General features: G+C 47.5%; 1 long non-coding RNA gene across 1 annotated transcript; it reads right to left on the bottom strand.

Annotated features, from left to right (window-relative positions):
• On the bottom strand, positions 1–26,326 carry LOC144806150 (uncharacterized). Its single transcript, XR_013605701.1, has 3 exons — positions 26,281–26,326; positions 23,514–23,632; positions 1–348 (listed from the first exon to the last, which is right to left on the bottom strand). It is a non-coding gene; the product is annotated as an uncharacterized LOC144806150 (long non-coding RNA).
• Between the last annotated feature and the right edge of the window lie 1,601 nt (positions 26,327–27,927).

A 27,927-nucleotide genomic window follows, 5' to 3' on the forward strand; every position in this document is an offset into this window, starting at 1 on the left:
GTGTGCTTCCTCTCTAAAATTACATGATGCTTTAGATGAACGTTATTCTGTCATGCTGAGGCAATTTGTCTTTCTGATAATATTTCAGATGAGGATGCTGAAGCGGTCTTTCTACATTATTTCTGATGCTGTGTGCACAGATATGGCTTTGCTCTGGGTTAATGAAATGCAAAATTAAAGACTTCACTTACAGGTATAGTACTTTCCTCGCCACACTTCGATTTTTGGAAATTGTTTAAACGTAGAATGCTGGATGTTCTTCAGTTTTTCAAAATAATCCTTCTTATGGCACTGACATTCAGTTGCTTAGTGCTAAATCTTGCTTTCTTCGTCCGTAATTTCAATCACCTATAGTATTAAAATTAAATAGTTAATACATGTACATTTCCAAAAATATAATTTACAAGCCAAATCAATGCAGAATTTTGAATATGCTGAGCTGTTTTTCAGACAGAGCAGAGTGCAGAATGGTAGCATGAGAGTACTTGGATGTAGGAGTGAGGATTTGTAGAATTTTCAACATTTTATTAAGCTCAGAAAGGAAACATGTACCCTATGGAGTTGCAACATAGAATCCCAAAGGCAGATATGAAAGTCATATGGACTGGCACCAAACAGATAAAAAAATATATATACTATTAATTAATTTGTAATGTAGATTTCTGGGATGGGAATTACTCGTCCACGGACAACAGGCGTTTTCCCCTGCCCTGAGTTACCACCTACTTGTATCTGGCATCCTGACTTTTGAGCTCTGGCCTCTGCCGCACGCAAATCTATTGTGTGCTGCGAGGACTATGCCTAGACCTATCCCTCAACTATGGTCCAGAGTGTGAATCAAGGGCAATGAAATTAAGGCGTACTTTCATGTTTTCATTTTATTCCACCTGATTATCAGTTGTTAGGTTTTTCTGCATCTGGACCAGGACACAATTTTTTTCCAGACAGAAGAATTAGACTGCAAAGATGCATAAGACGCTGGGTGCAGCAGAAGCAGCCAAGACTTATGCTATTTTTTTTACTAACTGGGGGAAACACACAATTCTTCCCTCTGTTGGTGTTCACAGTCGTTGTCGGTCTGTGATTCGGCATTGAGTGCAGAGCGTATCGAGTAGAGGCGAGGGGCCAAGCCGAGCCGAAGAGGAGTTGACGAACAAGCGGAGCAGAGCCTGGGATCTCTGCCCGGGTTTGTTTTGCGACCGGTTCCCACTCCCGAAGGTTTCTCCCGCTTCACCCGCGTCCTGTTATGAGGGCGCTTTAAGTTCTACAGATCTGCTGTGGGGGCAGGAACGGCCGCTGCCAGCACCGCGGTGCTAAGGCGCTGCTAGTGCTGCTCGTGCGGCGGCCGCTGCAGGGGTCAAAGAAGCTTTGACCTGCGGTGCTGCTGGTGCGGCGGCTGCAGCAGGGCACAGAGGAGAACGGAGAAGAACAGAGGGCACAGAGGAGCCTTGGCCTGCCGCCTGATTTTACGTATTTACTAAGCATTGAGCAGAGCAGAGCTGAGCCGAGGAGTAGAGGGAAGTGCCTACATTTGCCGTCTGTAGTGGGACTGGCTCTGGATCCTGCTCTTGCTCCTGAACGATTGCCAGCATTCTCCCTTGTACTCTTTTCAGCGATGAATAGCAACGAACAAGCAATGAACAGTGAGTGGTGAGTGACGAGTGGCAAGAGGTGTGTGGCATGTGGCGAGTAGTTAAGGTTGATCGGTCCGTAAGTCGCTGAGCCATTGAAGTCTGTAACAAGTCTGTAATACAAAATCTGAGAAATTATGCAAAGGGGAAAGTGACAATAGACTTTGACCCTGTTGAAGCACCCCTCGACTCCTGAATTACTCTGCATGCCTAGACTACAGAAAGCCCTACCCGGAACCCGGATATTAATCAATCGATTAATTAATTAATTTATTTAATAAGTTACCAGCAGTACCAACGGATTCAGTACTGAGGTGTGCTTTGGGGGTGTTTTCCCTTGGAGGTGTTTGGAGGTGTTTTTGTCCTATTAAAGGCACCCGTTGGTCTTGTCACTGGCCCGTTTGATTTTCTGAAAGAAGCAAGACTTCTTCACCTTAGAGGGTGTATTATGAGGTAAGGAAAGGAGCGGCCACCTTTCCCTCCTATCAAAAGGAAAAGAAAAATACAACAAACACTGATATTAGATACGTTTAAAATAAAACAGGCAGGTGACATACTCTCCTTTAAATAATCTAAGGTCCATACATTTTGGGAAATTGAGAAAGTCATCACCTCCACCACCACATCAACCACCACCACCACGTCCACCGTGAAATAGCGTTTTTTTTCTCTGCAGCTTTTCTGGCATTCAGAGCACTCATAAGGTTTTTCATCAGTATGGAGTCGCCTATGGTTAGTGAGGCTGTGCCTATCAAATAGGAATTTCTGGCATTCACAGCATTGGTAATGTTTTTTCCCTGTGTGCGTCTGCTCATGTAGAGTGAGATTGAGTTTAAAATTGATGCTTTTCTGGCATTCGGAGCACTGAATTATTTTGATGGTGTGTTTTCTTATGGTGCTTGTAACCATCTCTACCTCTGAATCTTTTCTGAAATTTTAGAGCACTGATCATTTATTTATATAGTGTGGATTCTCACATGTTCAGTGAGATGAGATTTACGGATGAAACATTTTTGACAATCGGAGCACTGATAAGGTTTTTCCCCAGTGTGGATTCTTACATGCTGAGCGAGAGTCCTTCTTTCACTGAAACATTTGTGACATTCAGAGCACTGATAAGGTTTTTCCCCAGTGTGGGTTCTTATATGATGAGTGAGACGGCTTTTTTCAATGAAACATTTCTGGCATTCAGAGCACTGATAAGGTTTTTCCCCAGTGTGGGTTCTTATATGATAAATGAGACTGTTTTTTGTACTGAAACATATGTGGCATTCAGAGCACTGATAAGGTTTTTCCCCAGTGTGGGTTCTTGTATGCTGAATGAAACTGCTTTTTACACTGAAACATTTCTGGCATTCAGAGCACCGATAACGTTTTACCCTAGTGTGGAATCTGACATGTGCAGTTAGAAGTGATTTAAGTTTGAAATCTTTTGAGCATTCAGAGCACTGATAAGGTTTTTCCCCAGTGTGGGTTCTTATATGCTGAGTGAGACTGATTTTGTCTCTGAAACATTTCTGACATTCAGAGCATGGATAGGGTTTTTCCCCAGTGTGGGTTATTGTATGTCGAGAAAGACTTCTTTTGTCTCGGAAATATTTCTGGCATTCAGAGCACTGATAAGATTTTTCCCCAGTGTGGGTTTTTATATGCAGCGTGAGACAGCCTTTTTGACTGAAACATTTCTGGCATTCAGAGCACTGATAAGCTTTTTCCCCAGTGTGGGTTCTTGTATGCCGAGTGAGACAGCCTTTTTGACTGAAACATTTCTGGCATTCAGAGCACTGATAGCGTTTTACCCAAGCGTGGATCTTTGTATGCTGTGTGAGACTACTTTTTATACTGAAACATTTCTGGCATTCAGAGCACTGATAAGGTTGTTCCACAGAATGGGTTATTGCATGTCGAGAAAGACTTTGTTTGCTACCCAACGTTTTCTGGCATTCAGAGCACTGATTAGGTTTTTCCCCAGTGTGGAATCTCAAATGTGCAGTTAGAAGTGATTTACGGTGGAAATGTTTTGGGCATTCAGAGCACTGATAAGGGTTTTCTCCAGAGTGGATTCTTGCATGTTCAGTGAGTCTGCTTTTGTAACTGAAACATTTCTGGCATTCAGGGCACTGATAAGGTTTATCCCCAGTGTGGGCTCTTATATGCTGATTGAGACTGATTTTGTAACTGAAACATTTCTGGCATTCAGAGCACTGATAAGGTTTATCCCCAGTGTGGGTTATTGTATGTCGAGAAAGACTTCTTTTGTCTCGGAAATATTTCTGGCATTCAGAGCACTGATAAGGTTTATCCCCAGTGTGGGTTTTTATATGCAGCATGAGACAGCCTTTTTGACTGAAACATTTCTGGCATTCAGAGCACTGATAAGCTTTTTCCCCAGTGTGGGTTCTTGTATGCCGAGTGAGACAGCCTTTTTGACTGAAACATTTCTGGCATTCAGAGCACTGATAACGTTTTACCCAAGCGTGGATCTTTGTATGCTGTGTGAGACTACTTTTTGTACTGAAACATTTCTGGCATTCAGAGCACTGATAAGGTTGTTCCACAGAATGGGTTATTGCATGTCGAGAAAGACTTTGTTTGCTACACAACGTTTTCTGGCATTCAGAGCACTGATAAGGTTTTCCCCCAGTGTGGAATCTCAAATGTGCAGCTAGAAGTGATTTACGGTGGAAATGTTTTGGGCATTCAGAGCACTGATAAGGGTTTTCCCCAGAGTGGATTCTTGCATGTTCAGTGAGTCTACTTTTGTAACTGAAACATTTCTGGCATTCAGAGCACTGATAAGGTTTATCCCCAGTGTGGGTTATTGTATGTCGAGAAAGACTTCTTTTGTCTCGGAAATATTTCTGGCATTCAGAGCACTGATAAGGTTTTTCCCCAGTATGGGTTTTTATATGCAGCGTGAGACAGCCTTTTTCACTGAAACATTTCTGGCATTCAGAGCACTGATAAGGTTTTTCCCCAGTGTGGGTTCTTGTATGCCGAGTGAGACAGCCTTTTTGACTGAAACATTTCTGGCATTCAGAGCACTGATAAGCTTTTTCCCCAGTGTGGGTTCTTGTATGCCGAGTGAGACAGCCTTTTTGACTGAAACATTTCTGGCATTCAGAGCACTGATAACGTTTTCCCCAAGCATGGATCTTTGTATGCTGTGTGAGACTACTTTTTATACTGAAACATTTCTGGCATTCAGAGCACTGATAAGGTTGTTCCACAGAATGGGTTATTGCATGTCGAGAAAGACTTTGTTTGCTACAAAACCTTTCCTGGCATTCAGAGCACTGATAAGTTTTTTCCCCAGTGTGGAATCTCAAATGTGCAGTTAGAAGTGATTTACGGTGGAAATGTTTTGGGCATTCAGAGCACTGATAAGGGTTTTCCCCAGAGTGGATTCTTGCATGTTCAGCGAGTCTACTTTTGTAACTGAAACATTTCTGGCATTCTGAGCACTGATAAGGTTTATCCCTAATGTGGGTTCTTCTATGCTGAATGAGACTGTTTTTGTCAATGAAACATTTTTGGCAATCAGTGCACTGATAAGGTTTATCACGAATGTGGGTTTTTCTATGCCGAGTGAGACTGTCTTTGTCACTGAAACAATTCTGGCATTCAGAGCACTGATAAGGTTTTTCCCCAGTGTGGATTCTCATATGTTCAGTGAGTTTAGATTTACGGCTGAAACTTTTTTGGCATACTTTGCAGGGAGAGTGGTTTTCCCCAGTGTGGATTCTCATATGCTCAGTGAGATAAGATTTACGCCTGAAACTTTTTTGGCATACTTTGCACTGAGAGTGGTTTTCCCCAGTGTGCATTCTGTCAAATTCTGTGAGATAAGATTAATGGCTGTATCTTTTTTGGCACAGATCACTTTTTTCCCCAACTTTGGTTATTTTGCCTCGAATGAGGCGGGTTTGAACACTGAATTTGTTCTCACAGTCCGTGTTTTTATAAGGTGGATTCCTAGAGTTAGTATCTCTATGTTTAGTTTTCTCTTGCCTATATGCCACGGTAAGAGTGAACCTGATTTTAGAGTTGGGCTTGTTTAGAAAATGTTCAGCATTTATCTCTAAAAGAAATTGTGTATAATCTTCTTAACACTTGAATTGAGCAAAATATGTCTGGAAGCAGCCCTGTAACATCTGTTGACATTTTTCTAACAGATAATAGTCTTTAGGTAATAGCCTCTCCGGCAGCAACTTATTTTGTGACTGAAGTTTTTCTCAAATCTATTTGTATAGGTTCTTAGCAATGCAGTAATAAGGTGTTAGTCTGATATTTAATGATTAAACTGATAAGTACCTTTTTGCACTGATGTAATGGCAGTAACTGGGCGTTAGAACGTGCACAGTACTATTGTGGATCATTAGTCGCAGAACATCAGTTCCTTTTACCCATGCGATGTTAGGTGTGAGGTTAAGGTTTATAGTTCTGAAGACGAGGATTTATTTACAGTAGCTATAGCGCAACGGTGCTCCTTTAATCCATTTTTATACTTAACAGTTGTACATCTCACTCCTGCACAACAGATAATGTCGAGGCGATTTACATATAATTACAGAACAGTACACAAAAAAAGGAAACAATCTGAGATGGTCATTAACACAATAAAGTGGTGAATTTTTAAGGTTTTCGCAAGAGTGAGCAGTGTGGATCGTGGTGTCCTATCCAGAGGCAGATAGTCTCAAACTTGCATAACTGGTTAAAAACGGTTGTTGAACAAAGGTGATTTCCCAATCTTTTGGTTGTTAACGTGTCAACTTCGGAGTCTTCTTTCAGCGTCTTTTCTTTGATAGTATCCAGAAGAAACCTTTAGTTGTAACTTTCTTTTATGCAGTGTGTGCTTCCTCTCTAGAATTACATGATGCCTTAGATGAATGTTATTCTGCCATGCTGAGGCAATTTGTCTTTCTGATAATATTTCAGATGAGGATGCTGAAGCGGTCTTTCTACATTATTTCTGATGCTGTGTGCACAGATATGGCTTTGCTCTGGGTTAATGAAATGCAAAATTAGAGACTTCACTTACAGGTATAGTACTTTCCACACCTAGATTTTTGGAAGAATGCTGGATGTCCTTCAGATTTTCAAAGTAATCCTTCTTATGGCACCGACTTTCAGTTGCCTTGTGCTAAATCTTGCTTTCTTTGTCCGTAATTTCAATCATCTATAGTATGAAAATGAAATAGTTAATACATGTACATTTCCAAAAATATACTTTACAAGCCAAATCAATGCAAAATTTTGAAAATGTTGAGCTGTTGAGAGTACTTGGATGTAGGAGTGAGGATTTGTAGAATTTTCAACATTTTATTAACTCACAAAGGATACATGGAGTTGTAATACAGAATCTCAAAGGCAGCAATTAAAGTCATATGGACTGGCACCAAACAGATATTTAAAAAAAAATGGAGGGAATGACCCCTCCACGGACAACAGGCATTTTCCCCTGCCCTGAGTTACCACCTACTTGTATCTGGTATTGTGACTTTTGAGCTCTGGCCTCTGCCTCAAGCAAATCTATTGTGTGCTGCGAGGACTATGCCTAGACCTATCCCTCAACTATGGTCCAGAGTATGAATCAAGGGCGATGAAATTAAGCCGTACTTTCATGTGTTCATTTTATTCCACCTGATTTTCAGTGGTTAGGTTTTTCTGCACCTGGACTTACTGGGTGCAGAAAATCAGGACACAATTTCTTTCCAGACAGAAAAATTAGACTGCAAAGACGCATAAGACTCTGGGTGCAGCAGAAGCAGCCAAGACTTATGCTGTTTTTTTTTTTTTTTACTAACTAGGGGAACAAACGGGCGTGGCCAAGCAGCATGGCCGGCAGGACGTGAGCTCCGCTAGCTCCCGGCCTGAGAACCCATAAATCCTGCTTATATATCCTGTAAGTGCTCGGAACCGGTTGCGGCGGTGGTCGGAGGATCCCCTCCCACTGGTGACCCCCCCTGTGAGTGGCGGTGGTGAAAGCCGGGGCGCACAGCCGAACCGCAAGCTGATGTGGGTGAGCCCCGGGCCTCTAACTACAAGAGGCCGGGGTCTGAGGCCTAGGCGGGAGTGACTGAGGTGGAGCGGACCCAATCCCCTGTGGCTCCCGGAGGGCCCGGCGCCTTCATACCCGTGCCGGAGCCTGCTGCCATCTACGGCTGCTGTGGCGGACCCTAGAGCCTGCTGGTTGCTGCCACGGGAGTGCCATATCGGCCGGCACCCGCGGAGGTGGCCGCACCGGAAGGCCTTTCTCGCCGGCGCCGCATCGCGGAGTAGGTGGAGGCTGTGGGAGACGCCTGCAGTGACAGTGAGGAGACCCTGTCGGCCCTAGCGACCCAGTCCTTTGGGTGCCCGGCGGAAGGACGGAGGCTGTGCGTGACGGAGGTGGCTTGGCTCGTGGTCCTCTGGCCTGCCCCGTTGCGGCGACTTTCCCCTGCTGGCGGCTGGCGGCCATTGGAAGGTCCAAACACGCCGATCCGACTGCTGGAGAGGGTCTGAGACCCCTGGGAGTGGAGCTGCTCTGCGGCCATATACGCCCTGCTGGGAGAGGATTGGGGGCCCGGAGGGCGCTCCGGTGAGTGGCGTTCCATATCCTGATCCCCCCTCCACACTGACTTGCCTGTTCCGGGGGGCGGCGCACCGAAGGGGACTGGTGTGTGGTGTGGGTCCACTTCACCGGACTGAGGCTGATGGGGCCTGGATCTTGACCCATTTCACGCGGTGTCGACGCTTTGTGCCTGGGGGGGGTCGCCCTACGTCACTGCATCCCTGTACCCATTGACTGGGTGTCGCCTGGGACTTCAGATCTGAGGGTGCCCAGTGCTGTTACAACCTGAGGGGGCACCCCGAGTGGCTGGTGAGCGCTCTTGGCACTGGCCATGCGTAAAGACAGAATGTCGCGTGTCACGCAGCCCAACACCATCACCCCATATACTACGCAGCGGCTGCCCTCCCAACGGATTACGCGCCAATCAGGCCAGGATGAGGGAGTGGGAGATCCTGGGGAGCCAACACGGGCGGATTTGTTGAAAGCCATACAGGGCTCACATCCTGCACTAGAGAGGCAGATCGAGACGGTCTCCATAGACATCAACCTGCTGCGCACTGACCTTCGTAAGGTTGCTGATAAGGTCACTGATGCCGAGGGGAATATTGCGAAGCTGCAGGGTGAGGTGGCCACTCTCAAAAAGACAGTCACGCACCTCACAGCTGCGACACAGGCTCTGGAGCGAAGGGCTGAGGATGCAGAGGGAAGGGCCCGCCGAAGCAACATACGGGTCCTTGGGGTGCCAGAACGGCTGGAGGCGGGGAACGCTGAACGCTTTCTGGAAACATGGATCCGTACAACGCTGTGCCCGGTGGGCCTCTCAAACGTCTTTGTCATCGAGCGAGCGCACCGTGCTCTGGTCCTGCCGCCGCGCCCCGGTGCGCCCCCCCCCCGCGAGCCTTGATCGCCAAAATCCTGAACTATAGAGATCACGATTGTATTCTGCGGGTGGCACGGGAAACAGCGGATCTCACCATCGAGAACAGCCGGGTGTCCATCTACCCTGACTACACGCAACAAGTCCAGGAGCAGAGGAAGTCCTATTTGGGGTGAAAAGGAAGCTGCGCGAGATGAAGCTGCAATATATGCTATTGTATCCCGCAAAGCTCAAGGTACTCTCGCAAGGGAAGGTGCACTTTTTTGACTCTCCGGCGGAGGTTTGGGAGTGGCTGGAAATCCGAGGCGACGACCTCCCGCCCGGGGAACGGGTGGGACCCCGAGAGACCTGGGGAACACGGCCTTCACGGAGACGCCGTAGCAGACGGAGGCGCGGATCTGGGTCGGCTGACCCGGAGGAAACTAGGATTACGGTGGGCAAGGACGGTGCTATGCTTCTGGTGCCTTTGCCTGGTGAGTCTGAGTTGGGGGACCCGAGTCAGGTGGACCCAGAGGAGGTCCTGGTCCCTGACACCTTGCAAGACACGATACAGAACACGCTCCTCACTGCTCCTGTGATCCCGGAAACAGGAGGGACTGAGTTGTTGCAGGTACCGGTTTCATCCTGAGGTGATGTGGCTCCTGGCTGTTCTATGTGTTTGACCTACTGGCCTGTGCCTGGGTCGCATTCCTGATTGAGAACTGCTGTCGGCAGCGTTTGACATTTGGTGACTATCTGCCTTGGAGGGCCTTCATTGTTTCTTTTTCCATATGAGAGATCTGTTGGGGGTTGGGGGGGGAGGAGCTACTCGATGGAACGGGACCTACACTGCACTGGTCGCACCGGGGAGAGTGCAACTACTCTTTGCTGGGTTCGGTAGGGGGCTTGAGGGGGGGGTTGTTTGTGGTTGAGTGCGTGTGTGGTGGGGGGGTGAATGGGGTGGCTGTGTACGTCCTGGCACTGGCAGGGGGAGGGCGGGGTGGCATGTTTTGTGGTTACGCTACTCCTGCTTGTGGGTGGGGGAGGGGGGTATTTCTTCAGAGTTTGAGTGGTTGGGGGGGACTGTGGGGTTGGAGGGAGTTATGGGGGGAAACTGTTTTTGGCATCGAGTGTACCGTTGTTCGAGCCCCTGGGAGGCTGCTTGCAGATGCTATATTTGGTTGCCCGGATGGGCATGGCCAGTGCTTATGGGATACAAATTTTTAACTTGGAACGTGCGTGGACTGGGCACCTGCACTAAGAGACACAGGGTACTGTCCTTTCTTTGCCGCCATGGAGTCTCTGTGACGTGTTTGCAGGAAACGCATCTGAATGAGGAGGGTGCTCTTAAGCTGGCAAAGAAGTGGAGGGGTCAGATGTTCCATTCCTCCTTCTCTACCTATGCTAGGGGGATCCTGATCTGGGTGGCACCCGGGGTTCCCCTGGCGGTTCAGTTTGCCGAGGCAGATATTGAGGGCAGATATATACTTTTACGGGTGAAGCTGGATGGGAGGGATTTCCTGCTGTTGAATTCCTACGCACCCAATGTAGATGACCCGAGTTTCTTTTCCAACTTACAGGAGCTTATTGTTTCAGATTTAGATGCCCCCCTCCTCTGGTTTGGAGATTTTAATTGTGTACTAGATCCGCTGCTGGACAGGCATCCTCCCCGCGCGGGTACGAAACCGCGGATGACGGCGCGTCTCCGGGAGGTGATGGATAACCTGGGTGCTGTTGATGTGTAGCGCCTCGGTAATCCGGGAATGAAACTATACACTTGTTACACCCCCACGCACAATACACATAGTAGGCTCGATAGAGTCCTTGCTGCCAATCTCGGTGCATCCCTTGTCTTATCGGTCACCCATTAGGCTCGGTTTTTGTCTGATCATTCGCCTGTAACGTGCGTAGTACAAAGGGTGGACCAGTCCTCCCGCCCGCTGACCTGGAGGATGCCGGGGGATCTCCTGCAGGATCCGGTAGGAAGGGAACATGTGGAGACGATCCTACGTACCTACTTGGACCTAAACTGGGGAGATGGCAACATGCCTTATGCGACCAAATGGGACGCTCTCAAGGCGGTTGTGCGGGGCGCATGTATGGGCCTGACTTATGGGGTCCGGAGACAGCTGCTTCGGGAGCTCAAGTATGCTGAGGAGCGCCTCTGCCACTGTCAATCCTTATCGGAACCGGATGGCTCGGACCTGGACTCTGAGCGGACGGCCCGTGAGGGCGTTCATGATATCCTTACCCGGCTGGATAGGTTTACTCTCGGCCGATATCGCCAGCAACTCCACCGTGAAGGGGACAAATCGGGCCGCCTGTTGGCCTGGATTCTTCGGAGGGAATCGGCACCTGCACGGATAGTGGCGTTGAGAAACCCCGCTGGGGACCTGGTACACTCGGAGTCGGACCTCCTCGCGGTGCTTCACACTCATCTGCAGGCAGTGTATACAGCGGACCCCCTAGTGACGGAGGCATCGTATCAGCCATAACTTCGAGGTTTGACCCTCCAGACCCTCTCTGGGGAGGATGCAGAGGAACTGGACGTTGCCGTGACGCTTCAGGAAGTCAGAGTGGCGTTGGCCGCCCTACCGACGGCTAAGACGCCGGGTGGAGATGGTTTTCCACCAGAGTTCTATCAGGCGTTTGCGGATACCCTCGCTCCCCATCTCCTGCAGGTTTACCATGAGGCACAGGAGCGTGGCACACTCCCACCCACCATGCAACAGGGTGAGGTCTGCATGCTTCTGAAGCCGGTAGGGGATGGCTGTGATCCCGCGGCCTACCGGCCTATCACTCTAATCAACACTGATGCAAAAATCCTCACTAAGATTTTAGCCACCCGGCTGGCGCCACATATGGCGCGCTTAGTCCATCAAGATCAATGTGGGTTCATCCCGGGCCGCAACGCCGCCATGAACCTTCGGCGCTTAAACCACGTTCTCCATGAAGTGCGAGATAGGGAGGATCCTCAGGTCCTGGTGTCGATAGACCTGGCTAAAGTCTTTGATACTGTCAGCTGGGGGTACCTTTTGGAGGTGCTTCGGATGGCTGGGGTGGGGCCCTTCTTCTGCGCCTGGATCCGGATTCTCTACAGTGCGCCTACGGCCAGGGTCAGACTCGGGGCGGCCCGATCGGAGGAGTGGCAACTGGGCAGGGGCACCCGTCAGGGGTGCCCCCTGGCGCCACTCCTATTCGCACTGGCGATTGAGCCCCTGGCGGTGTCGCTCCGAGCGGAGATGGCCCCCTGGGGGATACAAGTGGGGGATACTGTGCACTTGGTCTCGCTGTACGCCGATGACGCGCTGTTCTACCTGACCTCCCCCCGGGAGTCGCTGCTGCTCCTGTTACGTCACTTGGATCGTTTTGGTGCAGCTTCTGGGCTGCGCCTTAATCCTGAGAAGTCCTTGATCTTCCCCCTTGCGGGCTGTGATGAGGACCCTAGAGTGGGTTTTCCGTACCTGGGACTGAGGTGGGAACTGGAGGCCTTCCGATACCTGGGAATCCAAGTGGCCGTGTCCGATGAGCAGTTGCTGGCCCGGAACGCCGACCGAGTGCTCAGTTCCCTACAGCAGTCCGTGTCCTTTTGGAATATGCTCCCACTCTCTCTCATGGGAAGGTTGGCCGTCTCGAAGATGATGATGTTGCCAAGAGTGTTGTATATCCTGCAGAATACCCTCTGCCCTCTCCCCCCTCGTATACTCAACAAACTTAATACGCTGCTCACCTCCTTGCTTTGGGTGGGCAGGCGCAGCAGGGTTGCATTACGCAGACGCTGGGAAGAGGGGGGTCTAGAGGCCCCGAGGTCCGACCTATACTATTATGCGACCCAACTTCTGCCAGCCACGCGCTGGTTCGCGGGTACAGACAACTGGGAGTTGCGACTCCTGGCGGGTAGAGCGGATGAGAGGATGCTACAGGTGGCTCTGATGCGGGGTAGAGGAGCGGATGAATCCCTGCCGTATGTTGTTCGACACACTGCGGGACTTTGGCAGCGAGTTGTGGAGAGGGTGTTGAGGCGGGCCCCATTTCATAGGGAGCTACCGGTGTGGATATTGGCACCGGTGACGCTGATGGAGGAACACATGTCATTACGGGAATGACGTGAGGGCGGCTGTGAGACTTTGGCAGACCTGTCCTCGGACGACTCTTTCGTGACCCTGGAGAGGGCTACGGAGGCCTTTGGGCTCACGGGGGGACAGTATCTTGTAGGACACAAGTATATATTATAAAAATATATGTGTTTATTACTAAAAACAATCCCCAGTATTCTTTATGAATAAAGGGGCACAAGCGTTAAATCAAAAGCACTGTTTAAACATACAAGTTGCACAATTATGGATGAGGGCGGGTGGCCACTCAAACCATATACTAAACAAGTGGTATAAGAGAGGCCACTCGAACAGTGGTTAGGCCTAGGGCCTAGGGAATCGCTGGGAGCAGTCGGGATAAGCAATGCTGAAGTCGGGATTGGCCCTCGGGATTCGGGAGATGTGCGGGAAGCGCACGCATGCACCAATGTTAACCAATGGTGCGTAAAAGTCATAGAGTTAAAGTTTAAGGACACTTCCGCTGAACCTAGAGGAACAAAACTTAACACACAGACCCTAGAGGTGTGCACCAGTGTGGGAACACCGGCGGAGCAAAGTTACCTCACCCACAGGAAGTGGGTGCACAGGGTCGAAGTGGCGTCGGGTTTTGACACGCAGGCTCTTGGTGCTTGAAGCTGAAAGGGCTGCAGGCGGGTAAAAGATGAAGTGTCCGGTGGAGTCCAAGGGTGGACTCAAGTTGTAGAGTACCTGAAAGCAGAGGGGACAGAGTCTGGGTCACTCAGCAGTGACCAGGGTGGAACCAGGACGGAACCAGGCAATGTCGGGCGCAATCAGGTGGTCGTCGAGGAGCTTCTCTCCGCTGTCACGTGGGCTCTGGGGCATCTGCGATGTCCAGGAGCAGGTCACGATCTGTCCCACGCAGGCTCTCACCGTCGGTGCAGTCGGCTTCAAGTTTGGAGCAAACAAGCCTTGGCAAGAGCAATCCACGCGGGATCGGAAGATTGCTTCTCACTCGGACCAGGAAGGTCAGAGTCGGGGCTCCTTTTCAGGGGAGCTGGTGTGGATCTGGAGCAACCAGATTCACGAGTCTTCTTTGTAGTTTCGTCGGCACAGGGACCACTAGCCAGCTGGCAAATGACCGGGCCAACGCGTTGAGCCAAATAGAGCCAAAGGGCCCCACGCAGCACTCGTCGAGTGTGGAGGGCTGAACTTCGGCTCAGGAGCAGCTCAGGGTGGGGGCTTCTCAAACCCCGGTGCACAGCTTCGAGGGTCACTCGTGGGCTGCACGGTCAGCGTCTCGTGGTCAATTCAAGATGGCGTGCCCCACGCTTCTGGTCGCCTCCACGGGTCTCAGCTCTGCAGGGACTGTGGATCGGGCTGTTGGAAGGCAGGCAAGCTTGATCTCGTCGATCTCAGTCGCTCGAGTTCCGGCGGGAACTGCAACAAAGTAGACGTCGAGGGCTGGATGGTGCCTGCTGCTGCAGGGTGGTCACTCCTTGACCACAAGGGAGATTCTTCGGGCTTCCACGATGAGATGGAGGGCGAAGGGTCCAGAATTGCGTTTCAAATGTTTCTTCCAGGAAATCTGATGTGCATTGGCACTGCTCCCACTCTTATTCCAATCTGGGGGGCGTGATTACCTGCTAGGTCCCCTCCTATGGGTGGGACCCAGGAAGTGGGTGGATACACCCCCTTCCTTTGATCCAGGCCGCCCTGGCACGAGGGCTGGAGTGCCCCAGAACCGGTTTGGCCGGATTATGCAAGGGGCAGCCTTGTGCGCCCCAGGCAGTGTCTGGTTTCTTTCAAACCTCCCTGCTACAATACACTATCTCCTGTCTGGAGGGTGGTGACACCCTCCTGTGACAGGAAACCCTTTGTCCAGGCCCCATCTGCTGAGTTTCGGTCAACTGCAGGGGTCCAGACATTTGTCTGTGGCAGAGGCATCCATTTTGTGGATCTTAAGGTCTTTGGAGAAATTAACCGCATTAAAGCAAAGTAACATGTCTTACCCCTCTAGAGGGGTGGAATGCCATCCCCGTCGCCAGAACTGGCGAGGGGATGGTATTCCAAATCGTATGACACCTTACACGACATGTTTTGATAAAGCCAAACCAAAGTTGCTAAATAACCGCGAGGATTATAAGGCACTTAATAGTATATGGTATGGCATTATCCTGAAACAGCTTAGGGATTTGTTCCCGACAGCTGCAGACAGGCTCAGCTCATGCTAGAGCTCCATCTCACATAAAACCACGCACTCAGCCTCCAGGATTGATGAGGCCTACTATAGGAGTGGCTCACAGGTTTACATGTGTCCAGATATAGGTTTAGATATAGATATACTATACCTAAGCAAGGGGTGGTTACACCACCTTACCCCAGCTGAGTGATCAGCCAGTTGTGTCAATTTAAGAACCAGCCAGGGGTGGCAAAAGATATGCTGCAGCCCCTGGTAGGCCTTGGTGGCCCCTATACCCTGGGCACTTATAGTGCATTCTACAGGGGCTGACAAGGAGTCCATTTCCAATTGATATGTGCCTATAGCACATGTGTCATTAATTTAGTGAGAGAACAGCAGGCTGGGGGTCTGATTAGCAGGCCCACAGCCTCAGTAGTCGAAAACCAGTGAAGCAAAAAGCAAAAATTTGGAGGGACCATAGGATAGCAGACCCTACTCTCCTACATATCTCCATTATAGCGGCCTGCAGGACATGGCGAGGGCGACCTGGCCACAATATCCGGAGGCGCCCCAGGTGTCCCCTACTTTGAATATCCTATTGTCAGGGGATGGCGACTGATAACGCTGTTATATACGGCTATGAGATGTGATTCGGCCCCCCCGATATCCCCGTCTTGGGCGGCATGGGAAGCGGATCTAGGGGTCGCCTTGGACCCGGGACATTGTAAACGAATAGGGACACTTACCAGGAAGGTGTCGTGTAATGCACGTTTCAAACCGATCCATTTCAATTTTGTACATCGCACTTACATGACCCCAGTTGCTTTACACCGCATCGCCGCGGATAAATTGGATGCCTGTCCTAGATGCGGTATAGTCAGAGACGGATTTCTCCATCTGGCTTGGGAGTTCCCGCTGGTCGGAGACTTCTGGAAGGCAGTGGTAGTCCACATCCGGAAGATCACGAGCCTGCGTATTGACCTGACCCCGCTTCACTGCTTGCTGGCCCTGGTCCCTAAACCTAGGAAGAGGAACCTATCATACAAAATGTTGCAGCTGCTCTTGGTGCTGGCTAGGAGACGAGTGGCTATTACCTGGATGGGACAGAGGGCACTGGACATGTCATTGTGGCTTCGGGATGTTGGGGAATGGACATTGGCTGAGGAGACACACATGCAGCGTACGCGTAAGGATGAGCGGCTGCAGGAGGACTTGCTCGCCGGCGTATGATGTGCGCTGTGGGGTCAGTTGGCAGCGATTCCGATGCAACCAGTGCTGAATTGTCCTCCCCTGAGGAGTCAGGCCTGAGGACGGGGAGGCTGGAGGTGGGGAGGGAGAGCTGGTGTTGGGGTAATGCCCTGATGACTACGCACAAGTTTTCTTAATGTCAGTTTCTATGATTGCTTTGCATCCCGAGGATTTGGCTCTTGTATCTACTGTTATATCTGCACCTGCTGGAGCCATACTGGGACAATGAACTGTGTACACCTGTATTTTCTTTCTAACGATGCCAATTTTGGGGGGGATTATGTTGTTCATCTTGCTGAAAAAATAAAGTAAAAAAAAAAAAAAACTAGGGGAACACACAATTCTTCCCTTTGTTGGTGTTCACAGTCGTCGTCGTCCTGTGATTCGGCTTTGAGTGCAGAGCGTATCGAGTAGAGCCGAGGGGGCCGAACCGGAGTTCATGAGCAAGCAGAGCGGAGCCTGGGATGACTGCCTGGGTTTGTTTTGTGACCGGTTCCCGCTCCCGCAGGTTTCTCCCGCTTCACCGCGTCCTGTTATACGGGCGCTTTAAGTACTATGGATTTGCTGCGAGGGCAGGAACGGCCACTGCCGGCATCGAAGTGCTAAGGCACTGCTGGTGCGGTGGCCGCTGCAGGGGTCAAAGGAGCATTGGCCTGCGGTGCTGCTGGTGAGCCGGCTGCTGCCGGGCACAGAGGAGCACAGAGGAGCACAGAAGAGCCTTGGCCTGTCGCCTGGTTTTACGTATATACCAAGCATTGAGCAGAGCTGAGCTGAGGAGTGGAGGGAAGTGCCTACATCTGCCGTCTGTAGTGTGGCTGGCTCTGGATCCCGCTCTTGCTCCCGAAGGATTACCAGCATTCTCCCTTGTACTCTTGACAGCGATGAATAGCAAAGAACAAGCAATGAACAGTGAGTGGTGAGTGAAAAGTGGCAAGGTGTGTGGCGTGTGGCGAGTAGTTAAGGTTGATCGGTCAGTAAGTCGCTGAGCCTTTGGAGTCTGTAATAAGTTTGTACTAAAAAATCTGAGAATTATGCAAAGGGGAAAGTGACAATAGACTTTGACCCTGTTGAAGCACCCCTCGACCCCTGAATTACTCTGCATGCCTAGACTACAGAAAGCCCTACCCGGAACCCGGATATTAATCAATCGATTAATTAATTAATTTATTTAATAAGTTACCAGCAGTACCAACGGATTCAGTACTGAGGTGTGCTTTGGGGGTGTTTTCCCTTGGAGGTGTTTGGAGGTGTTTTTGTCCTATTAAAGGCACCCGTTGGTCTTGTCACTGGCCCGTTTGATTTTCTGAAAGAAGCAAGACTTCTTCACCTTAGAGGGTGTATTATGAGGTAAGGAAAGGAGCGGCCACCTTTCCCTCCTATCAAAAGTAAAAGAAAAATACAACAAACACTGATATTAGATACGTTTAAAATAAAACAGGCAGGTGACATACTCTCCTTTAAATAATCTAAGGTCCATACATTTTGGGAAATTGAGAAAGTCGCCGTCAAAGTTTGATTTTTATGAAAGATCCAACCGTTGCTATGCTAACTAATCCATGTGATCTTCAATTTCCAACTAAAGCACTGAGTAGAACAAATATTATATCCCCTAAGCAAGGAGTAAGTGAACGAGGACACACTGAGTCTGAAGCTGAAGTCGAACGAATGTCAAATTCAACTAAGGACCAAGTCAACCATTGGGGTCAAATAACGGACCTAGAGATGTTAAATATTCCACTTACTGGTCGTTCACAATAAGAGGACGCAAAATGCACAAATTTAACAATGGGAGATACTCAGCAATTACTACCAACTTAGGCAGCCAATGCCAATAGAAGTGCAAGTAAAAATCAGAAAAGCTAACGGTATAGGGGAACCATCTAATTTGGGCCAAATAAATCAACCAGAGCAAGAAGCTCCAAATGAACTAAATGGTCGGGTGAAAATCATAAGGGAAGCCAATACCCCACTGAAATCGGATCTTACTCCGTCTAAAATAAATTCAGTTAAAAAACAGGACCAGACGAAATATAATCAAAATAACGGATCTCAAATTAATAAGGACGAATACAACAGCAACCCAGAAACTCTGCAGCGTTGGAGTACTCCGTATCAAAAAGAAGTTTTGAATAGTAGTCCACAATTCATTCATTCTTGTGACGAGGGACATGATTTTCAAGGACCACAAAAAGAGAAGTATAAGGACCTATCATTCATAAATGGGCAACACCATAGCCCAGGTACCAGGAAGTGGGAACGCGGGAGTAATTTGGGATTTATTCTTCAAAACCTCGCAATTAACTCTGGAAGCTTTAACATATCAGTCCAACAAAAAGGAGGTCCAAATAGATCTCTTGAGCGCTGCGGCATCCTCTGTTACCGGAATTGAGCAGAAGATAATAAGGCAAAATAATCTAATAGTAAGGGCACAATCTCAGCCAATATCTACGTTTGCAGAGTGTAGTTGTGCCCCACTAATTAAACTGGCTACCATTCTGGATATTTAAAAAACAATAATGGACGATGTAAAAGTGAAGTTTCCTAATGTGGGAATTCAAACCATCAAGACCGACTGCCCCTCTAAAGGTACAATAAAATGTAAAGACAATACTGTTGTTGTTAAAGAAAAAATAGATGATAAAAAAAAGATCAAGAAGTGATAAAGCTATGCTCGACACAATCAACATTGACAGACGCAGCTCCGGACGTTCATCTATCAAAAAGACAGAGGAAAAAACAACGGAAAGCAAGAAATAAAGCTTCTAAAAGTATAAAAAATACAAATGCATCAGATAGTGAGATTGAACACTGGAAATAACCATGACCAAATATCATATTGTGAAGGTGAGGGTTAACAAATGTCTCCAACAAAACCCTTTTACCCTCTATTTAATAAGGATCTATCGGAAGTACAAGCAGTTATGAAAAATAAATGCCTAAACAATCAAGCTGATAGTATAAAAATTATAGAGAATGGGAAAATTCAGTCCTTAGAAATGCTGCAAGTGGAGGAAAGTAATAAACAGGTGGAAAATAAGCAATCACAATTGGAAACAAATAGAGCAAAGAGAGAGAGTTTTAGAGGGGATGAAACGAATAGAGATTTGTTAAGTGGTGCAGGTAATTTTTACGCCGGAATATAAATATAGGGGTAATAATGAAACACCTTGCAAACATCCGGACCCAACACAAGATGGCAGGATTATGCAAAGCATGTGCATCTACAGCACACATGCCTCTAACAGAGAATTAATGGCCCCAAATCCCTGGCGTGGTATCTTGTCATGTTGTGGCTGAGTGTGCCATGTGATGTGGCAGGCTATAGTGCTTGGCGTGATTTGGTCATTTTTGAACAGTGCTGAACGGTTAGACAAATTTCGATTTTCTTTGTTTTTGGGATCGTGTGATATAGTGCGGTACCTACCGTATGATGTAAATAAATTACATTGCTAATATACCATAAGCATGTGGGGTGAGTGTTTTTTAGAACCGAAGCCTTGCTGATTATATGCAGAATAACAGGTCTGGGAGGTCACTATTGACTAGGGCAGGTTAGCAGCTGCACAGGCCTTGGGCATTGATCCTATTGAGGATAATATGTGACGGGACACTGGTGACTGGAGCTGGCTAGCAACAACGCTGGCCTCTGGTATTCATTACGAGCAGGGTAACAATACATGTCAATATTGAATGGAACTGGTTGGCAGTAGAGTTGACCTCTGGTTTTGAATATTTGCAGGATTTAAGGTACAGGGGTCACTACTGACTGGAGTTACTTAGCAGGATAATAGGTCTCAGGGGGCCAATACTGACTGAAACTGGTTAGTATGATCACTAGTCCCAAGGTGCTACTAATGACTCAAGTTGGCTAGAATGATAACAGGTCCCAGGGGCCAGTACTAACAGGAGCTGGCTAGTAGGCTTACATACAGGTCCAAGGGGCCACTACTGACTGGAGCTGGCTAAAAGAATAACAGGCCCAAGGGTGGTGGGGTGCGAGTGGCACCAGTGACAGGAGTTGACTAGCAGCATTGACAACCTTTGGTATTGATTAAGTGCAGGATTACAGGTCACAGGTGGAACTGCTGAATACAGCTGACTAGCAGCAGTGGTGGACTCTAGGAAGAAGGAAGTGAGAAAGCATAACTGGATATACTGGTTTCTTTAACACCGATTTGGTTCCACATGAATGCCACAACGTGCATTGATATATTACATTACCAAATTACAATATTCTTATATTCATTTGACGTGACTGTTCGCTTTAATATGCCTGCAAAGTTACATGATTCTATTAGGGCTCAGAACCATTTTATTTAGTGATGTCCATCTGCACACTTTCCTGCATCTTGTAGTAAATTGAATATTGACAAACAGAAGTGTTATTTCCAGAAACAGTGAATTCTGTAGTTTGTCTGTGTATCTTTGATCTGCACCTCACGGACTCCTCACATTCCTCTCGAGAGAAGATCCTGCCTCCTACTCATTAGTTTCGTTTCAGTAACTGTTTCTATCACGTGTTCATGTTTCATTGACTGGTATTAGGAGAAAAGTGCATAAAAATACATTGTGTAGCATTAGCATTATATAGTCCAACTTGCTTTAGGGTGGATGCTCTCGTCCATTGCAAAGACAATTGTCACTTGTTAGCTTGCTTGGCCTTTTGCTATTTTTGCATTAAATGTATGATAGATGTGTTGGCCTCCCGGTGTGTTGTGTTTTATTTTACATATCATAAGAGATGAAGAGGAAAATGACAGTCCAGTATACACATTCTTAATATAAATCAACTCACAGTATACTGTTCTGGAGGTTCAGTCCCACAGACATTATCTCTAACTGAACGCCCTAGGAAGCATGTGCTTTTCAAACCAGTTGCCCTCTGATGCGGCGTCCTCGCTATTGGATAAGTCAATATGTCCTGAATTTTAGGAGGGTTACCGTATCTAGTGCACTCTGTTAGACAGTGCTTACCTGTGGTAGTAAGAAGTTAATAGGCACCTTATCACCTATGCACGGTGCAGGGCTTTGAGTTACAGAGCTCCTCACGCTGTGGAGAAGATAAGGTCACATTTACTAATTTTCCCATATTTGGTCCTGATGAAATGCCAACAGATTGATCCATGACTACACAAGGCATGAAAAACGTGGACCTGAATTATAGACCCCAGCTTACCAGCAGGTCCATAGGTGATCGACACTTTCACACAGTGATAGGGGCCATTAGTTCCTCAATTTCTCTGCCACTGTTTTTAATCTCAACATGGACCAGGATGATCACATTAACTATATTGTGGCAACTGGTTGATAGTTGATCTTATATTCAGGCTTTCACCAATCTCACATCCTATGACACAACATCCTCTGTCCTGCTATGCTCATCCGACGTACTTAATAAAAGATCTCCAACAAAGTGCCCTCTTGTGGTGCCCGCCAGGCATTGTAGCGCCGGCCTGGTGAGGAGTATAGCCCAATGATGAAGCATGCCACCTTCAGGTGAGTGAACACAACTTGTCCTAAAAGCACCTGCTTCCTAGGGTGTCTGCGTTCAGTTACAGATAATGACTCTGGGACTGAATCTCCAGAACAGTATACTGGGATTTGACTGTTTTATTTTAACAAATGTACATAGTCATTCACTGACAGTGAGCCGATCGTGAGAGATGCCAGCCTGCAATGCGTGGTGACGAATAGAACCACCGGGGCAGTGTGACCCCCTGTGCACCCTGACGGCTGCCTTTGCATACAAGAAAAAGAATTGAAAACAAACTCAAAACTGCGACTGGATTGCTACGTCCCAGTTATACTCTTCACCATAGGAACCTAGGACGGTCCTACCTTAATGGCCACTGGATGGCCAGACGTAAAGCGCTCCTGTCCTATCTATGTCCTGATGAAGACCCCAGAATGAGGTTTCCACTAACCCTTACACCAGACGGGGTCGAAACGTAGACCAGACCACACCTTTTTCTCTACGCATAGGATAAAATAAATGGAATAAAACAAATCCCATGTAAAAGAGCAATACGGAACTACTGATCTTAATCAGACTGTAAAGGTTTTACTGAATTGCACTGTGATTGTTTTATGGTCACAACACCTTTACCCAGTCCCTACACGTATTCCATCACACCTATCCCACCTAACTACCTCCTTTCCTTTATCACCGAGAGCGCGTTGATATGCAACTATGTAAATAACATGTTAAAACTCATGACTGATACAAGTTATACATTTGATTTGTTTCTAATCAATTGATCTATATGTTTTTCTACAAGTTTTTTTGGATTCATTGAATTGATTTATATGTTCTTTACAAACTTTTCTGATCCAAAGATTTCTGGAACTTATTGATTGTTGCTAAGTTTCCGTTCTACTATGTGCGAAAATAAAATATGCACTATATAAATGGACTGGTTATGATTTGAGACACGCTATGTTCATATGTGACATTTGATGCTTTGAAAAGAAATACTCTCTGACCACTTCATACGTAACTGTTTTTAATCTCAACATGGACCAGGATGATCACATTAACTATATTGTGGCAACTGGTTGATAGTTGATCTTATATTCAGGCTTTCACCAATCTCACATCTTATGACACAACATCCTCTGTCCTGCTATGCTCATCCGACGTACTTAATAAAAGATCTGCAACAAAGTGCCCTCTTGTGGTGCCCGCCAGGCATTGTAGCGCCGGCCTGGTGAGGAGTATAGCCCAATGATGAAGCATGTCACCTTCAGGTGAGTGAACACAACTTGTCTTAAAAGCACCTGCTTCCTAGGGTGTCTGCGTTCAGTTACAGATAATGACTCTGGGACTAAACCTCCAGAACAGTATACTGGGATTTGACTGTTTTATTTTAACAAATGTACATAGCAGATATTGGCGCTTGCTTGTTTCCCAAAAATTATCGGATACCTGCCTCGGAGCGCACTTCTTACAGACGAGTACAGGGTTATCATGTTGCTGCTACAAGCTCCTTACCTGTGAGAGTTATCGGGATCGATGCAGGGGGCAGACCCAAACCAGCCACACGTGGCGATCAAAGACAAATACTGAAGAATTAACAGAGCTTCCAAGCTGGTGACCATTACTTAATTGACCTTGAAAATAAAAGACACGTTTTTAGTATTCTGGTGACTCGTGACCATAAAAAACAAAGGATATAAATTCAATATTGTGTCAAATACTTAAAAAATGGAACTGGGTGTGCTGAATCTGATGTTGCCCCAGGTCATGCGTGACACCTTCCACCACTATTGCTTATGGGTTTTGTTTTTCTCATTAAAAGGATGGGTTCTAAAGTCCCAGTGATCTAAGCGATGTTGGTTAAAATCAGAGGCCTGAGTGAGGGTGAAGCAGGCTCTGCTCTGCTTAGCAGTGAGATGAATGACAGTTCCCCAGCCCTTCCATTCTTTGACAGACAGAGGCTCGTCGGCCATTCATATTTTTTTGCAACAGCAAATAATCTTTTATTGCAACTTGTGTCACTGAAGAGATAAAATCAATGGAAGTGTTTAATTAACTACTGACAAACATGAACAATCAAGAACATGAGTTTCTGGAAAATTATCAAGCACCCAATCAGAATCAGCCGCCCTTCACACCCAGGAATTCTTGAGGCTTTGGAGAGGATGAATTGCACGTGGTATAAGAAGAACAATACATCGACTCAAAGCTCACTTCTCAGGGATGTACTGAACTGCCAGCCTCATGGCACACTTAGCCAGCTCTTCACCTCCTCCTCCTCAAACTGTTGACCAGCTATCAGGGCAAATGAGCCTGCAGCAAAGCATCGCTGGCTTGGTTCCACACCGGACCAGGCAAGGTGGTCAACTCCATACTCCTCCAAGTCAGCAAGCACTCTGGTCGAGCCAGTCCCCAGATGAATGTTCCCCATCACAACTATTTTAAGGGTACTAAGTTATGTTTCTGCCAAATGATTGAGTCAAAAATCGAAAGTTTTACTATGAATGCTGAAAGAGAAATCATTACGTTTTTCAATATTTCTGAGTCTGCCACAGTACACAGGAGCATTATTTCTCTACAACAGCAAATCATGTATGTGCCCTGCAGAAAGCATGTTTGAATGAAACATGGAATGCAGTGCAGCCAAAAATCCATGCAACAACATAGAGTACAAGATAACTTGTGTTATTATTCCAGCAGAACAAAATGCCATTCCTAATGTGTACGTCATTTTAAAGACAAACCCAGAAAAATGTACAGTCAGTGTTGTTCTTCTGCCTGTTAAAAGACAATCTCCATTAATGTGTCAGGAAATAAAATACTATGAGAAATCCTACTCTATGGCAGGGTGCTGTCTGCCACTATATTGCAGGTTACTTGCAACATAATCTGATTTATACATACATACTCCAGGGTTCTGCCATCTACCGGGTCTGCACACAGCAGTCTGGAGCCACTCAGGAAGGAGGTAAGCTCTTCATTTCATCTTAAGCCCTTAGGTTACATTCACAGCCTGATGGGTCCGGAGAACTTTATCCTCGCTCTAACTGCGCCGAACAGATAGACGTAGCCCAACATAGTCTGTGTTGTGTGCTGGGTGATGCCTGGCATCTTATTATCGTTGGTGGATGGATGAAGCTCTGATAAGAGCTACTACAAGAAGAGCAGAGAAACAGGACCACAGATCGCCACAGAGTGAAAACTGCCCAGAAGCTGAAGAAAGAACTCTGGAACAGCAAACCTCCTACACCCTGAGATTCTCCAGAGTAAGCAAATGATGGTAATGAAATGCAAATTGCAGCATTAAGGTCACTGTAACACTGGACAGGGGACGGGAGGAAAAGAACCGGATAATGTTGAGTGGTGGCGTAGTGAACTGACGTCCTCCCCCTCTCTGCCTCATTATCAGCATAACTGGAACAGGGGAGAACCTTGTTCCTGGGACCTAGCCGACGAATTGGATGACGGCCCCTTTAACTGGAAGACACACGAGTACGCAGCTCCGGCCCCTGATGACGACGCGGGATTCCTAGTGGGTAAAAACGCGGAAGAAGATGTCCTGGCGTGTGACGTCACCGACCGAGGATCGAGAGTGGGAGAGCGGCCCGGAGGAGCAGAGAACGTAGCTTTTGGAGGCGAACCCGAGGATGACAGGAGTAAGCCAGGGGGCCACCGAATCCGTGGAAGACGGGGTTCTTGTAAACCGTAGCCGCGTGTGTGCCACAATATATGCCCAACCTTTCTTTGTCCTCACCGTGTAAATATACCCCTTCTCACCAGTAATCACGCCTCTGCACCCTCGCACGTTTAATAAAGTGTTTAGCACCTTAGCACGGGTGTCCGCTGCACTTGCCCGGTTCCCTGTGGGAGAGTCCTGATAGAGTACATATCCTGACGACCTGTACCTTTTTCTTTTCCCTGGCGGAGTCCAATGAGGAGTTAGGAAGAACGGAAAATCCCCTGAAGTCTGCTTCTTAACCATCTGGAAACAAGACCATAACCAGACGCCATCACGGACCCCAGAGCTTTTCAGAGAGACACCTTGACAACCTGTCATAAAAAGACGTTTTCCAAAATAAAACCTTACCTACCCCGAACTGGTCTTAGGTCTCTTCTTGATCCCACGCCACAGTCACACACTACAACATCTTTCCCTTTAAACCGAAGATAACAGCTACAATAAAAAACTAACCAAAAAGCAACAAAATTAGAAAATGCATTTCCAAAAGCTGCAAAAGAGAAACTGTTAATACAAATGAACAATATTAAACTTTGTTGGTACCTTAGTAATGTGCTTACTTCTGGGCTTCACTCCATCTGCAGCAATAAAAACTCTGAAAGGAGAAAATACTGCTGTGAGTCTCAGAGTCTTCAGTATTACTGGTCTCAGTCACGAAGACTGTGGTGTCGGAAGATAATTTTCTCTTATTTGGCTTCATAGATCCACCAGTCACGCCATCGCTATTAGCAGACAGGCCACTGTCAGCAGCATCATAACTTCAGGCAGACCAGCAAAGCGGATCTCACCACTCACATTGGGTGAACAGACTCGCCTCTGCTATATACATCCACTCTGTTCTCAAATTTGCTTGGGGCTGCCAAAATGCAAAGAGCTGCAATATATTCGCCACACTTTCCTGACTACCTTGTTTTAAAAAGTTGTGACATTCAAGCGTGATTCTTGGTTCATCACCAAGCTGAATTTTTTTAGAGGTTCTATTGCCACACAATACTATTCCCATATTCCAGTTTGTCCACAGGGTGCTTCAAGCCTGGTAGGTTGTCTCCTGCCTGTTTTGCAGATAATTTCAGATAGTTTCTGTAAGAAACTGAATTATTATTTACGGTAGATGAGGAACAATCACAACCGTTGTCAGAATGAACTTTCAAAGCCATTCAATTAACCTAGGATCAACCCCCTGGTACCTAAGCACGGAACAGGCAGGCTTAACTTAAGGTAATATGTCAAATATTTATGCAGAAACCAAAAAAGTAAAAGTCAAAATGCAAAACAATAAAAAACCCAAACCAAAATAGAAAAAAAAAGTAAAATGTATTGAACAAAATAACACTAAAATGACCAGATCCAATAAGGGGAATGAGATATGAACTGTAACGCTGTAAGAATCACAAGGTGCCAATGGATGAGGGGCCCGGGCATGGATTAGTCTCTCTGGAGCTGACTGCCAAGTCTGAGTGAACTTGTATTCTCAGTTCAGCAGGAAGCCACTATACCGGAGAAAGGGCTTTAAGTGGAATGAAAAACCTTGTGCTGGCTCCCAGAGGGACGTGGTCGATGTAATGAAGGGCGTGGCTTAAACACCCAAACTGAAAATACATGCTCGGCATAGTGTGTCGCCCCAAGGGTATTTTGCTGCTTCGCCATTCCATCCACATGCAACAAGTAACATTACATCTACTACAAGCCAGGACTATTGGCTTTGTCAATGGTTGTTAGTTGCATAAGATAAATATGCAACAGCGATGGCTTCAAAGCTTGAGGGGGGCTGCTAAGGGTGAGAGGGGGCTGCGAGAGGTGAGAGAACTGTAGCTGGTGTGAGAGCGGCGCTGCAAGGGTGTAATGGGTGCTGCGAGGGTGTGATGGGCGCTGCGAGGGTGTGATGGGCGCTGCGAGGGTGTGATGGGTGCTGTGAGGGTGTGATGGGTGCTGCGAGGGTGTGATGGGTGCTGCGAGGGTGTGATAGGCGCTGCGGGGGGTGTGATGGGCGCTGCAAGGGTGTGATGGGTGCTGCGAGGGTGTGATGGGCGCTGCGGGTGTGATGGGTGCTGCGAGGATGTGAGAGGCGCTGTGGGGTGGTGAGAGGAGGCTGTGAGGGGTGCTGCTGGGGATGAGAGTGGCGCTACTAAGGGTGAGAGGGGCTCTGCTAGAGGTGAGAAAGAACTCCAGGTGGTGTGAAAGCTGCACTGC

Source organism: Lissotriton helveticus (genome assembly GCF_964261635.1).
Source record: "Lissotriton helveticus chromosome 1_1 unlocalized genomic scaffold, aLisHel1.1 SUPER_1_unloc_5, whole genome shotgun sequence".
Lineage (NCBI taxonomy): Eukaryota > Metazoa > Chordata > Amphibia > Caudata > Salamandridae > Lissotriton > Lissotriton helveticus.